A 13,124-nucleotide genomic window follows, 5' to 3' on the forward strand; every position below is an offset into this window, starting at 1 on the left:
CATTGCAGCAAATCAAGCAATAATTTCATTCAGACATCACTGGACAGCTACTATTGGAAAATAGAACTCATTTATAGAGATGATCCAAGATGGTGAGGGAGAAGTACATTCTTGTAAGGTAAATTAGATCTTTACTCTATATCTAACCATGTGTTGTACCTGCTGTGGGAGCATTTGATGGGGCAGTCTGGATGGGAGCTTTATTCTGGATTGTGTTGTACGTGCTGTGGAAGTGTTTGATGGAATATCATAGATGGGAGTTTTATTCTGTATCTAACCTTGTGTTGTATCAGCTGTGGGAGCATTTGATGGGACAGTCTGGATGGAAGCTTTATTTCTGTACCTAACCTTGCTGTACCTGCTTTGGGAGTGTTTGATGGCACAGTGTAGATGGGAACATTATTCTGTATCTATCTTGTGCTGTATCTTATTTTAATTCAGTGGGCATCGCTGGCTAGGCCATCGTTTATTGTCCATTTCTAGTTACTCTTGAGAAAGTGATAATGTGCTGCCTACTTGAACATTGCAGTTCCTGAGGTAAGCTATGCCCATGGTGCTATTCCAAAGGGAGTTCCAGGATTTTGAACCAGCAATAGTGAAGGAACAGTGATACATTTCCAAATCAGGATGGTGAGTAGCTTGTAGGGGAACTTCCAGGTGATGGTGTTCCCAGGTATTTGCTGCTCTTGTCCTTCTATATGGTAGCAGTCGTGGGTTTGGAAGATGCTGCCTAAGGAGTCTTGGTGAGTTCCTGCAGTGCATCTTGTAGATGGCACACACTGCTGCTACTATTTATTGGTGGTAGAGGAAGTGAATGTTAAATGGTACCAATCAAGAGGGCTGCTTTGTCCTGGATGGTGTTGAGCCTCTCGAGTGTTGTTGGAGCTGCATTCATCAAGGCTAGGAGAGAATATTCCATTACACCCCTGATTTGTGCCTTGTAGATGGTGGACAGTCTTTGGGGAATCATAAGGTGAGTAGCTCGCCACAGGATTCTGAGCCTCAGAACTGCTCTTGTAGCCAGAGTATCGTGTTTATCACACTTGTGTCGCATGAATGTTGTTTGCCACATGTCAGTGCAAGGCTGGATATGGTCCAGTTTTTCCTGTGTTTGAGCATGAGCTGCTTCAGTATTTGCGGAGTTATGAATGGTGCTGAACCTCGTGCAGTCAAAAGCAAACATCTCCACTTCTGATCTCATGATGGAACGAAGGTCATTGATGACACAACTGAAGATGGTTGGGTTTGGGACACCTGCTGTGGGAGTGTTTGATGGGAGCTTTATGCTGTATCTAACCTGTGCTGTAGCTGCTCTGCGAATGTTTGATGGGCATGATGTGGAGATGTTGGCGTTGGACTGGGGTAAACACAGTAAGAAGTCTAACAACACCAGGTTAAAGTCCAACAGGTTTATTTGGTAGCAAAAGCCACTAGCTTTCGGCAAGCTAGTGGCTTTTGCTACCAAATAAACCTGTTGGACTTTAACCTGGTGTTGTTAGACTTCTTACAATGTTTGATGGGGACAGTGCAGAGAGAATTTATGAGCAGAAAACTTAGATAAAAATGTAAAAGATTTGTTAATTTCACATCAAGCTGTCAATTGAACCATTTGCAATATTGCTTAAGGAACCCAAGTGGCAAACTACTATAACTAACGACTGCATCACTCAGGAAATGTTTTCACAGCAACCATTGGTTTCCACTTTACAACGTTATATGAAGCCCAGTTGATGATTATCATCTGTTAAAGTGCATATTGAGCTGGCCCAACAGGAGGTTTTCTATGGTGAGAAATGAAATGAAGGGCCTCTCTTAAAACTGTCGGTTGTTAAAGTGGATTTATTTGAAGATTTTATGACTTTCCTGAGAAAATCATTACTGTCTGAATCTAGAATTCAGACCGATTTTGTCAAATCCATTTTATAAGGTTCTGTGCCTGTTTGGTTTTACCTTGGCTGCTAACCTTGTTCCTTTTGCACGCAAGCATCTGCTACAAACTGCTCCTGCTGTACAACAAAGCTCAACTTTACTTAATTTCAAACGAAGCAGCTAGGAAAGGCATTTCCTTGGATTTTCCCAACGATATCCTAGGGACACCTCACTGTGCCATGACTCAGCAAGAATCCAATGATTCCTTTGGCAAAAGCTAGCATGCAAATTCAGCAGATAATAGGGAAGGCAAATGGAATGTTGGCCTTTATTTCAAAGGGAATGGAGCATAAAAATAAGGAACAATTGCTAAAACTATACACGGCACGAGTTATACTACACCTGGAATACTGTGAAGCGTTTTGGTTTGCTTGTCTAAGGAAAGATATACTGGCATTGGAAGCAATCCAGAGAAGGTTCACTAGGTTGATGAAGGGATTTTTTTATGAGGAGAGTATGTAGGTAGGGCCAGTAATCATTGGAGTTTAGAAGAATGAGGGGCAACCTTATTGAGACACTTAGGATTTTCAAGGGGCTTGACAGGATAGATGCTGAGAGGTTGTTGCCTTTTGTGGTCTAGGACCAGAGGGCATTATGTCAGAGTATGGAGTTGCCACTTAAGACAGAGATGAGGAGGATTTTCTTCTCTCAGAGGGTAGGGAGTCTATGAAATTCTTTACCACAGAGGGCTATAGAGGCTGGGTTGTTTAATATGTTCAAGGCTAAAATAGACAGATTTTTAATCAGTAAGGGAATTAGGGTTATGAGGATAAGGTGGGAAAATGGAGTTGACAATTATCATATCAGATTAGTCATTATCTCATTGAATTGCGGAGCAGACTCAATGGGCCAAATGGCCTATTTCTGCTCCTATATCTTATGGTCTTAAGTGATTGGACTAGGAATCCAGAGAACCTGAGTTCAAATTCCAAATACAAATAAATTAAGCTGAAATGAAAAGCTGACATCAAAAGTGACCATGAAGGTGTCAAAATAAAATCTAATCTGATTCACATGTTCTTTAGGGGAAGATATCTGCTGTCATTGCCATCACATGTGACCCCAGACCCAAAGCAATGTGGTTGACTCTTAACTGCCCTCTGAACTGTCCTAGTAAGCCACCATGATACAGCATAATACGAATAAAACAGGATGGACCTTCCAGCTGTGATCTTGGCATCAAGTTTAAACAAAACACACTAACATTTAGGGAAATGTGCCACACAGAAAGTCAAGTAACAAACTGACACAGTCATACTGGAACAAGCTGCCAGAGGTAGTAGTAGGGGTGGGTACAATTTTGTATTTTAAAAAGCATTTAGACAGTTACATGGGTAAGATGGGTGTAGAGGGATATGGGCCAAATGCGGGCAATTGGGATTAGTTTAGGGGTTTAAAAAAAGGGCAGCATGGACAGGTTGGGCCGAAGGGCCTGTTTCCATGCTGTAAATCTCTATGACTCTATACTACCAAATCATAGCCTACAGTCAATATTCCAGGCTTCTCTATTACCACTCCTGGTATTCTCTGTCCTACCAGCAGGACAAATCCAACAGAGGTGGCAGCACTGAGGTATACATTCGGTAGAAAGTGGCCCTGGGAATTCTCAACATTGACTCTGGACCCCACTGAGTGTCATGGCATCAGGTAATCATGGACAAGGAAACCTCCTGCTGATTATTACCTACTACCCACCCTCAGCTGATGAATCAGTACTCCTCTATTTGAATATCACTTGGAAGAAACATTGAAAGTGGCAAGGGCACAAAATGTACACTTGATAGGGGGCTTCAATGTCCATCACCAAGGGTGGCTCAGTAGTGCTACCAGTGACCTAGCTGGCCAAATTCTGTAGGACATCGCTGCCAGGTTGGAATTGTGGCAGATGATGAGAAAACCAACAAGAGGGAAAATCTACTTGACTTTATCCTGACCAATCTATCAGTCTCAGATGTATGTCAATGACAGTATTAGTAGAATGTATGGTCCTTGCGGAAATAAAATTCCACTTTCACACTGAAGGTACTTGCCATTGTGTTGTGTGAAACTACCACTGTGCTAAATGGGATAGACTGAGAACAGTCTAGCATCTCAAATCTGGGCATCCGTAAGGGACTGTGGGCTATCACTATCAACAGCAGAATTGTATTCAATCATAATCTGTAATCTCATGGCCTAGCATGAAAACAACAATTTATATATCATCATTAATGTAGTAAAATGTTCCAAAGCTATTCACGGGTGCACGACAAAGCAGCATTTGACACTGAACCATGTAAGGAGACATCACTATCACTATCACTATCAACAGCAGAATTGTATTCAATCATAATCTGTAATCTCATGGCCTAGCATGAAAACAACAATTTATATATCATTAATGTAGTAAAATGTTCCAAAGCTATTCACGGGTGCACGACAAAGCAGCATTTGACACTGAACCATGTAAGGAGACATTAGGACAGGTGACCAAGTTTTTAAGCTGTGCCTTAAAGGAGGAAAGAGAAAGAGAAGTGGAGAGATTCAGGAAGGAAATTCAATTTTAGGGCCTTGGCAAAGAAGGCGTGGCTGCCAATGATAGACCAATTGAAATGAGGAATGCGCAAGAGGCCAGGATTTGAGGAACGTAGATATTTCAGAAGATTGTGGGCCTGAAATGGTTACAAAGATAAGGAGGGTCAAAGCCATAGAGCGATTTGAAAAAAGGGATTGAGAATTTTAAAATTGAGATGTTGCCAGATGGGGAGCCAGTGTAAGTCAGTAAGCACAGAGTTCATGGCTGAATAAGGCTTGGTGAGAGTCAGAACAACATAATTTTGAATCAGGTCAAGTTAACAGAGAATGAAAGGCAGGAGGCTAGCCAGGAGAACTTTGGAATTGTCAGGTTCAGACTCCTGACAAGCAAGCTTGGTGACCAATGGTTGTTCAATGTGGAATTCAGAAGAACATATCAGGAGGAGCATAACATATCCTAAAAATGAGGTGCCAACCTGATGAAGCTATGACACAATACTGCTCACATGCTAAACAGCAGAATCAGCATGCTGTAGACAGAGCTAAGCAATCCCACAAGCAACAGATCAGATCAAAGCTCTGCAGTCCTGCCACATCCAGTCATGAATGGTGGTGGACAATTAAACAACAAACCATAGAATGAGGTCAATACTCTCAGTCCCAGGACATTGCCACAGGAGTTTCTCAGAGCAGTGTTCTAGGCCCAACTGTCTTCAGCAGCTTCATCCATGACTTTCTCTCCAATGTATGTTGGTCTCCAAAATAGATATGTTTGCTGATGATTGCATCATATTCAGTTCCATTCGTAACTCAGATACTAAAGCAGTCCATATCCATATGCAGCAAGACCAGGACAATATTTAGGCTTGGGGTAATATGTGGCAAGTAACATTCTCATCACACAAGTGTCAGGCAATGACCATTTCTAATCAGACAGAATCTAACCATCTCCCCTTGACATTCAATGGAATTGCAATTGCTGAATCTCCCACTATCAGCGTCCTGGTGATTGCCATTGACCAGAAACTGAACCGCTCACACAAATACTGGGGCAACAAGAGCAGGTCAGAGCTGGGAATTTTGCAATAAGTGACTCAACACCTATGTCCCCAGAATCTTTCTACATCTACAAGTCACAAGTCATGAGTGTAATGGAATACTCTCCACTTGACTTGATGAGTATAGCTCCAACAACACTCAAGTTCCATATCATCCAACCCATTCCACCATTTTAAACATTCGCTCCTTTCACCACCAATTCACAGCAGCAGTGTTCCATCTACAAGATGCACTGCAGCAACTTGCCTAGCCTCCTTCAACTTCACTTCCAAATCTGCAACCCCCACCACCTAGAAGGACAAGGACAGCAGATGGATGGGAACACCGCCATCTGCAAGTTCCCCTTCAAGTCACACACCATCCTGACTTGGAGCTACAGTGTCATTCCTTTCCTATCACAGGGACAAAAACCTGGAAATCTCCCCTTAATCACACTTCGGGTGTACTTGCACCAGAGGAACTACAATGGTTCCAAAAAGTGGCTTATATAGATACAAACGTACAAATTAGGAGCAGATATAGGTTATTCGGCCCACAGAGCCTGCTCCATGGTTCAATAAGATCATGGCTGATCTGATTGTGGTCTCAATTGCACTTCCCTTCCTTCCTTCCCACCTATACCCTTTGACTCTCTTGTCAATCAAGAATCTACCTCATTTTCAGCCTTAAATACATTCAATGACCCTGCCTCCACTGTTCTTTGGGGAAGAAATTTTCACAAACTCCCGACTCTCAGAGAAAAATGTTCTCCTCATCTCTGTCTTAAATGGGAGATCTCTTATTTTTGAACTGTGTCTCATGGTGCTAGTCTCTCCCACATGCGAAACATCCTTTCAGCATCCACCATGTTAAGTCCACTCAGAATCTTTTATGTTTCAATATAAGATCACTTCCCACTCTTTTCTACATCAATAGATACAAGCCCAACCCATTCTTCATAGAATAACTTCCTCAATCCAGGAATCAGGTGAGTGAGCCTGAACTACTTCTGCTTCTCTGAACTGCTTCTAGAACATAGAACAAAGAACATAGAAAAAATACAGCACAAACAGGCCGTTCGGCCCACAAGTTGCGCCGGTCATGTCCCTACCTACCTAGGCTTATATATAGGCTTACCTATAACCCTCAATCCTATTAAGTTCCATGTACTCATCCAGAAGTCTCTTAAAAGACCCTATCGAGTTTGCCTCCACCACCACTGACAGCAGCCGATTCCACTCACCCACCACCCTCTGAGTGAAAAACTTACCCGTGACATCTCGTAGAATCATAGAAACCCTACAGTGCAGAAGGAGGCCATTCGGCCAATCGAGTCTGCACCGACCACAATCCCACCCAGGCCCTACCCCCACACATTTACCCGCCAATCCCTCTAACCTACACATCCCAGGACTCTAAGGGGCAATTTTTAACCTGGCCAATCAACCTAACCCGCACATCTTTGGACTGTGGGAGGAAACCGGAGCACCCGGAGGAAACCCACGCAGACACGAGGAGAATGTGCAAACTCCACACAGACAGTGACCCGAGCCGGGAATCGAACCCAGGACCCTGGAGCTGTGAAGCAACAGTGCTAACCACTGTGCTACCGTGCCTTCCCTTCTCCTCTGTACCTACTCCCCAGCACCTTAAACCTCTGTCCTCTCGTAGCAGCCATTTCAGCCCTGGGAAAAAGCCTCCGAGAATCCACCCGATCTATACCTCTCAACATCTTGTACACCTCTATCAGGTCACCTCTCATCCTTCATCTCTTCTAATTACATCCTTTCTTAAATAAGCAGTCCAAAGCTGTACAAAGCACTGTAGATGTGGTCATACCAATATCGCATACAACTGTGGCAAAACAGCCATATTTTTATCTTCCATTTTGCTGGCACTAAATGACAACATCCCATTTGCCTTACCAGTCAATTTCTGTACCTGCATGCTAACGTTTTGTGAATCATGTACCTCAGAATTCTGCAATCTGTCACCATTTAAATAATATGCATTTTTTATTCTTCTTGCCAAAGCTGGAAAGCTCACATTTTTCCATTTTATACTCCATCTGCCAAATTTGTGACCACTCAGTTAACCTTTGCAGGATCCTTATGTCCACTTCACAACTTACTTTCTTAACTATCATTGTGTGATTAGAAATTTTAGCAACTATACATCAATATATGTAATGACACCAATTATACGGGATACGGGGATAATGCGGGAAGAGAGCATTGACATAGCAGACCAACCATGATCTAGTTAAATGGTGGAGCAGGCTTGAGGGGTCAAATGGTTTACTGCTGCTCCCATGGTCCTAAGAGGTGAAAAAGTGGAAAGAACTCAAAACAATGACAATCACTAGAGAAAAATAATAGATTGTGAATTGTTGAGGTCCTAGCACTGACCCCTATGGCACTCCACTCATTCCATCTTGCTAACCCAAAAATAATCCATTTATGCCAGCGCTGTCTTTCCTATTAGCTAACCAGTTGTCAATCTATGTTAATATGTTAACCCTATACCTTGAGCTCCTATTTTGTGTAGTAACCTTTAATGTGGTGTCTTGTCAAATGCCTTCTGGAAATCTAAGTAGACTACATTCACAGGTTTCCCTGTATCCATGTTCCTTGTTACTTCCTTAAAGAATTCTTTAAAGAATTCTAATAAATTACCCTTTCACAAAACCATGTTGATTTGGCCTGATGGACTAGAAATTTTCTAAGTGCCCAGCTATAACTGCCTTAATTTCTGGCATTTTCCCTAAGACAGAGGTTAAGCTAACTGACCTGTTCTTTCCTGCTTTTTGTCTCCTTCCTATCTTGAATCCAGGATTCTATTTGCTATTTTCTAACCTGATGAGACCTATCCAGACTTATCCAATCTGATGAGACCTATCCAGCTGTGAGGAAATTTTGGAAAATTAAAACCAATACATCTATTATCTCAGCAGCTACTTCTTTCAAGACCCTAGGATGAAGTTCATCATGTCCTGGGGACTTGTCAGCTTTTAGTTCTGATAATTTTCTGAGTACTCTTTCTCTGGTGATTGTAACTGTTTTAAGTTCCTTCCGCTTTTTCACCTCTTAGGAACATGGGAGCAGCAGTAAGCCATTTGGCCCCTCAAGCCTGCTCCACCATTCAACTAGATCATAGTTGGTCTTTTATGTCAATGCTCTCTTCCCACATTATCCCCGTATCCCTTGATGTCATTGTACAAAACCCACGCAGACATGGGGAGAACATGCAGACTCCACACAGACAGTGACCTAAGCCAGGAATCGAACCCAGGTCTCTGGCGCTGTGAGGCAGCAGGGCTAACCACTGTGCCACCATGCTGCCCTTGGGCGCGGAGACCAAAACTGCACATAATATTCCAGGTGTAGTCTTGCCTAGGCTTCATACAACGGCAGCAAGACTCCCTTACTCCTGTACTCAAATCCTCTTACAATAAAGGATAACAACATTTGCCATTCTAATTGCTTGTTGAACCTGCATGTTAGCTTTCAGTGACTTATGAACAAGAACACCCAGATCGCTTTGGACATCAACACTTCCGAATCCCACCGATCTAAGAAATATCCTGCATTTCTGTTTTAGCTATCAAAATGGATAACTTCATATTTTTCCACATTATATTCACCTGCCATGTTCTTGCCCATTCACTTAGCCTGTCTAAATCCCCTTGAAGCCTCTTTGCATTGTCCTCTCAGCTCATATTCCAACAAGTTCTCTGTCATTAGCAAACCTCGAAATGTTACAATTGGTCCCCACATCCAAATCATTGATATAGGTTATGAATAGCTGGGCCCAAGCTGTTGAGGTTCCCCACGAGTCACAGCCTGCCAACCTGAGAATGATCTGTTCATCCCTACTCTGTTTTATGTTATTAACTAATCATCATTCCATGCTAATCCTATGTGCTCTAATAACTAACCTCTTGTGTGGGACCTTCTTGAAAGCCTTCTGAAAATCCAAATACACCACATCCACTGGTTCTCCCTTATCTATCCTGCTGGTAACTTCCTCAAACTTGATTTCCCTTTTATATTTACCCTGCCCAATCCTATCATTGTCCCCAGTTATCACATCCCTTATAATAGATTCTAGCATTCTCCTTACTACTCATGTCAGAGAGCTAACATGTTTGTAGTTCCATTTTCTCTCTCCTCCTTTCTTACATAGTGGGATTACATTTCATACCTTCCAATTCTTAGTCACCATTCCAGAATCTATTGAATTTTAAAAGATGATCACTAATGTGTGCACTATCTCTACAACCTCCACTTTGAACACTCTGGGATGTAGATCTTCAAGTCCAAGGCAGTTATCATATCGACTTTCAGTCCCATTAATTTCTCCAGCACTAGTTGTTTGTGAAGACTAATTTCTTTCAGGTACTTAATCTCACTGATTTCTTGGCTCCCCAATATTTCATGGAGGTTTTTTGTATCTTTCTCCATGAAGACAGTCACCAAGGGCTGAATTTTACATGCCTCCGATAGGCGTGTTTGCATTAGGGGGCGCGTAAAATATTGTGGGAGTCCATCCCACCATCTTCCCACACACCCCCGAGCTCCTTTGGGGCTGCCCTACCCACTCCCTCCCTTAAACCCAACCCCCAACCCCTGGCCCCTCTCGCTAACCTGTCCAAATGTTCCCAGTCCAACACACGGACTTAGCTGCTCTGGGGATACATGAGCCTTGACCGCCTTCTTCTGCTGAAATTCCAGCAGTGGCCACCAACACCCTCCTGGTGCTGTCGGGACTAATGGCACTGCCAGCCAATCCAGAAATTCCTCTCAGCCCTCATTAATCCACCCCGCAGAGCTTTATGTCCGCAGGGTGGGTTAGCATGGAATATGTTGGCTCCACACCAATTTTGTTTTCAGATGGGTGGGGGGAGGAGGGGGAAATGTGCCTTCTGCACCCGGTATTATTCCACACAAAGTATTTGTTTAGTTTCCCTGACATTTTCTCCGTTATAAATTCTCTATTCTCTGCCTGTAATGGGCTTACATTTGTCTTTACTAACCTATTCTTTTTTATATACCCATAGAAGCTTTTGAAGCATTCAAATGGTTATTGGATAAACATATGGATGATGTTGGAATAGTGTAGATTAGAGGGGCTTTAGATTGGTTTCACTGGTCGGCGCAACATCGAGGGCCGAAGGGCCCATACTGCGCTGTAATGTTCTATGTTCTATGTTCTATGTTTTATGTTCCTCCACACTTTACTTTCATATTCTATTTTCTTTTTTTTTGCAATTTCTTGGTTCTTCTTTGCTGAATTTTAAAATGCTCTGAATCCTCAGGCTTATTACTTTATATCAACTTTATATGCCTCTTCCTTTGATCTAACAGAATCCTTCTTTTGTTAGCCATAGTTGGATCATTTTTCTTGCTGGCTTTTTGTGCCTTAAGGAATGTAAATTTGTTGTAAACTATATATTAATTCTTTAAATGCTAGTCATTGCCTGTCTACCATCATACCTTTTAATGTATCCCCCAATCTGCCTGAACCATCTTGCTTCTCATACTTCTACACTTTTCTTTGTTTAGATTAAGGACCCTAGTTTTGGATTGAACTTTCAAATTTGGCAGAAAATTCCATAATATTATGGTCACTGTTTCCTAGAAAACTGCTTTACAAGATTATTAATTAGCCTCTCATTGCTCACTACTAGATCCAAATAGCCCATTACCTAGTTGGTTCCTCAGCTTACTGTTCTAGATAGCCATCGCTTATATATGCCAGAAATTTCTCATCCTCAGCATTAATGTTAATTAGGTTTAATAAGTCTATATGTAGATTAAAGACCCCCTTGATTACTGTACTCCTCGTGTTACATGCACCTCTACTTCCCTGAATTAAACTGTGCCCTACATTACTACCACTATTTGGTGGACCATAAACAATTCCTACCAAAGTTTGCTGTCCCTTGCTGTTTCTTAGCTCCACCCAAACTGATTCTACATCTTTATCTTCTGACCTGAGATCCTGTCTCCTTTATTAACAGTGTGACATCACCAGCTTTTTTTTTTACCTATCCTTCCTAAATGCTGAATACCCTTGATCTTTCAATTCCCTCAGTCACCCTGCAGTCTCTGTGATGACATTAGATCATATGTGTTTGCCATCAATTCATCTGCCTTGTTGTGAATGCTGCGTGCATTCAAATAGAGTGATTTTAATTCTGTCTTATTATTTTCGCAATCTCTAGCCATAACTGCTGCATGCAGTTATGTTTGTATGCTCTGTCCCTTCCTGCTACACTCTGAAAACCATTTTCCTGAGATCCCATTGGATCCTCCCCTTCTCATGGCAAGTTCATCTCCAGCTCAGAGTAGATACCCAAACCTTTGCACTAAGCAGGCAACACAACCTTCTGGACTCCAACTGACTATCCCATTCTCTACTACCACCACATTCCTCTCAGCTCCCCCTACTTAAATGGCTTCACGTACCATGGTCAGTTTGCTCATCCACGCTGTGGTCCCTACTTTCGTCTGTACAAATTGCGTGCAGCTTGAGCCTGTTGGACTATTGCAAGAGCTTAGACTCCTCAACTTCTACCTTCTTGATTCCTTACATGCCTTTCTTGCAGTCACACACTCCTATCTCTGACAACTGACCAAAACAGAAGACCCTATCGTTAGCATTTAAATAAAGTGTCTAGGTTACATTCCCCCACCCTGATGTGTCGCAGTGTCCACAGATTGCCTCCATCTCAATGACTCTGAGCCAAAGTTCCTAAAGCTCAAATATTTTCTGCAGGTTTGTTTGCCCTGGAACACAATGACATCCAGGAGTTCCCACATCCTGCAGTTGCATCACATCACCTGCTCTGCTATTATATCTCAATTAAGTAACTAATTAATTATTTTCTTAATTTTAAATGAAATTAATACCTCCTCTGACCCCACTTACTGTACTAATTTAAATCAATTATTAATCTAATAAACGCTATAAGAATAAAATAAATAATAGACTCACTCGGTTCTTACTTCCTTTCTGATGCACAATTATTTCTGGGCTATTATTTCTATCCTCTACACTGAAGAAAGGTGCAATATATCTGTTCAATTAATCTGCAATTTTCTTTTTTTCCATTATTAATTCCCCAGACTCACCCTCAAGAAGACTAATGTTCATTTTACTTACTCTTTTCCCTTTTAAATACCTGTAAGAAACTCTTACAGTCTGTTCATATATTTCTAGCAACCTCCTCTCATACTCCAATTTCTCCCTCCTTGTTATGCTGTTAGCCATTCTTTGCTGATTTTTATATTCTGTCTAATCTTCGAACCTGCCACAAATCTTCAAAGAATTATAGACTTTTTATTTCAATTTGATACTATCCTTAACTTCCATAGTTAGCCATGGTTGGCATGTCCTTCCCCTAGAATTGTTCTTTCTCACTGGAATGTACCTTTGCTGAGTGTTTTGAAATATCTTCTTAAATGTCTGTCATTGCATCTCTACTAAGTTATCCCCTAACATAATTTCCCTGTTCACTTTAGCCAGCTCAGTCTTTGTACCCTCATAATTGCTCTTATTCAAGTTCAAAACATTCAAACTGTATGTGAAATTCAATCATATTATGATCACTGTTACCTTGGGGTGCCTTTACCATGAAG

The 13,124-nt window shown here is 41.8% G+C and overlaps 1 protein-coding gene across 1 annotated transcript in view; it reads right to left on the minus strand.

Moving 5' to 3' along the window:
- LOC144510698 (netrin-3-like) overlaps window positions 1-13,124 on the minus strand; it is a 217,692-nt gene that overhangs the window by 141,673 nt on the left and 62,895 nt on the right. The window lies entirely within an intron of this gene.

The sequence above is a fragment of the Mustelus asterias genome, chromosome 23 (genome assembly GCF_964213995.1).
Source record: "Mustelus asterias chromosome 23, sMusAst1.hap1.1, whole genome shotgun sequence".
Classification (NCBI taxonomy): Eukaryota; Metazoa; Chordata; class Chondrichthyes; order Carcharhiniformes; family Triakidae; genus Mustelus; species Mustelus asterias.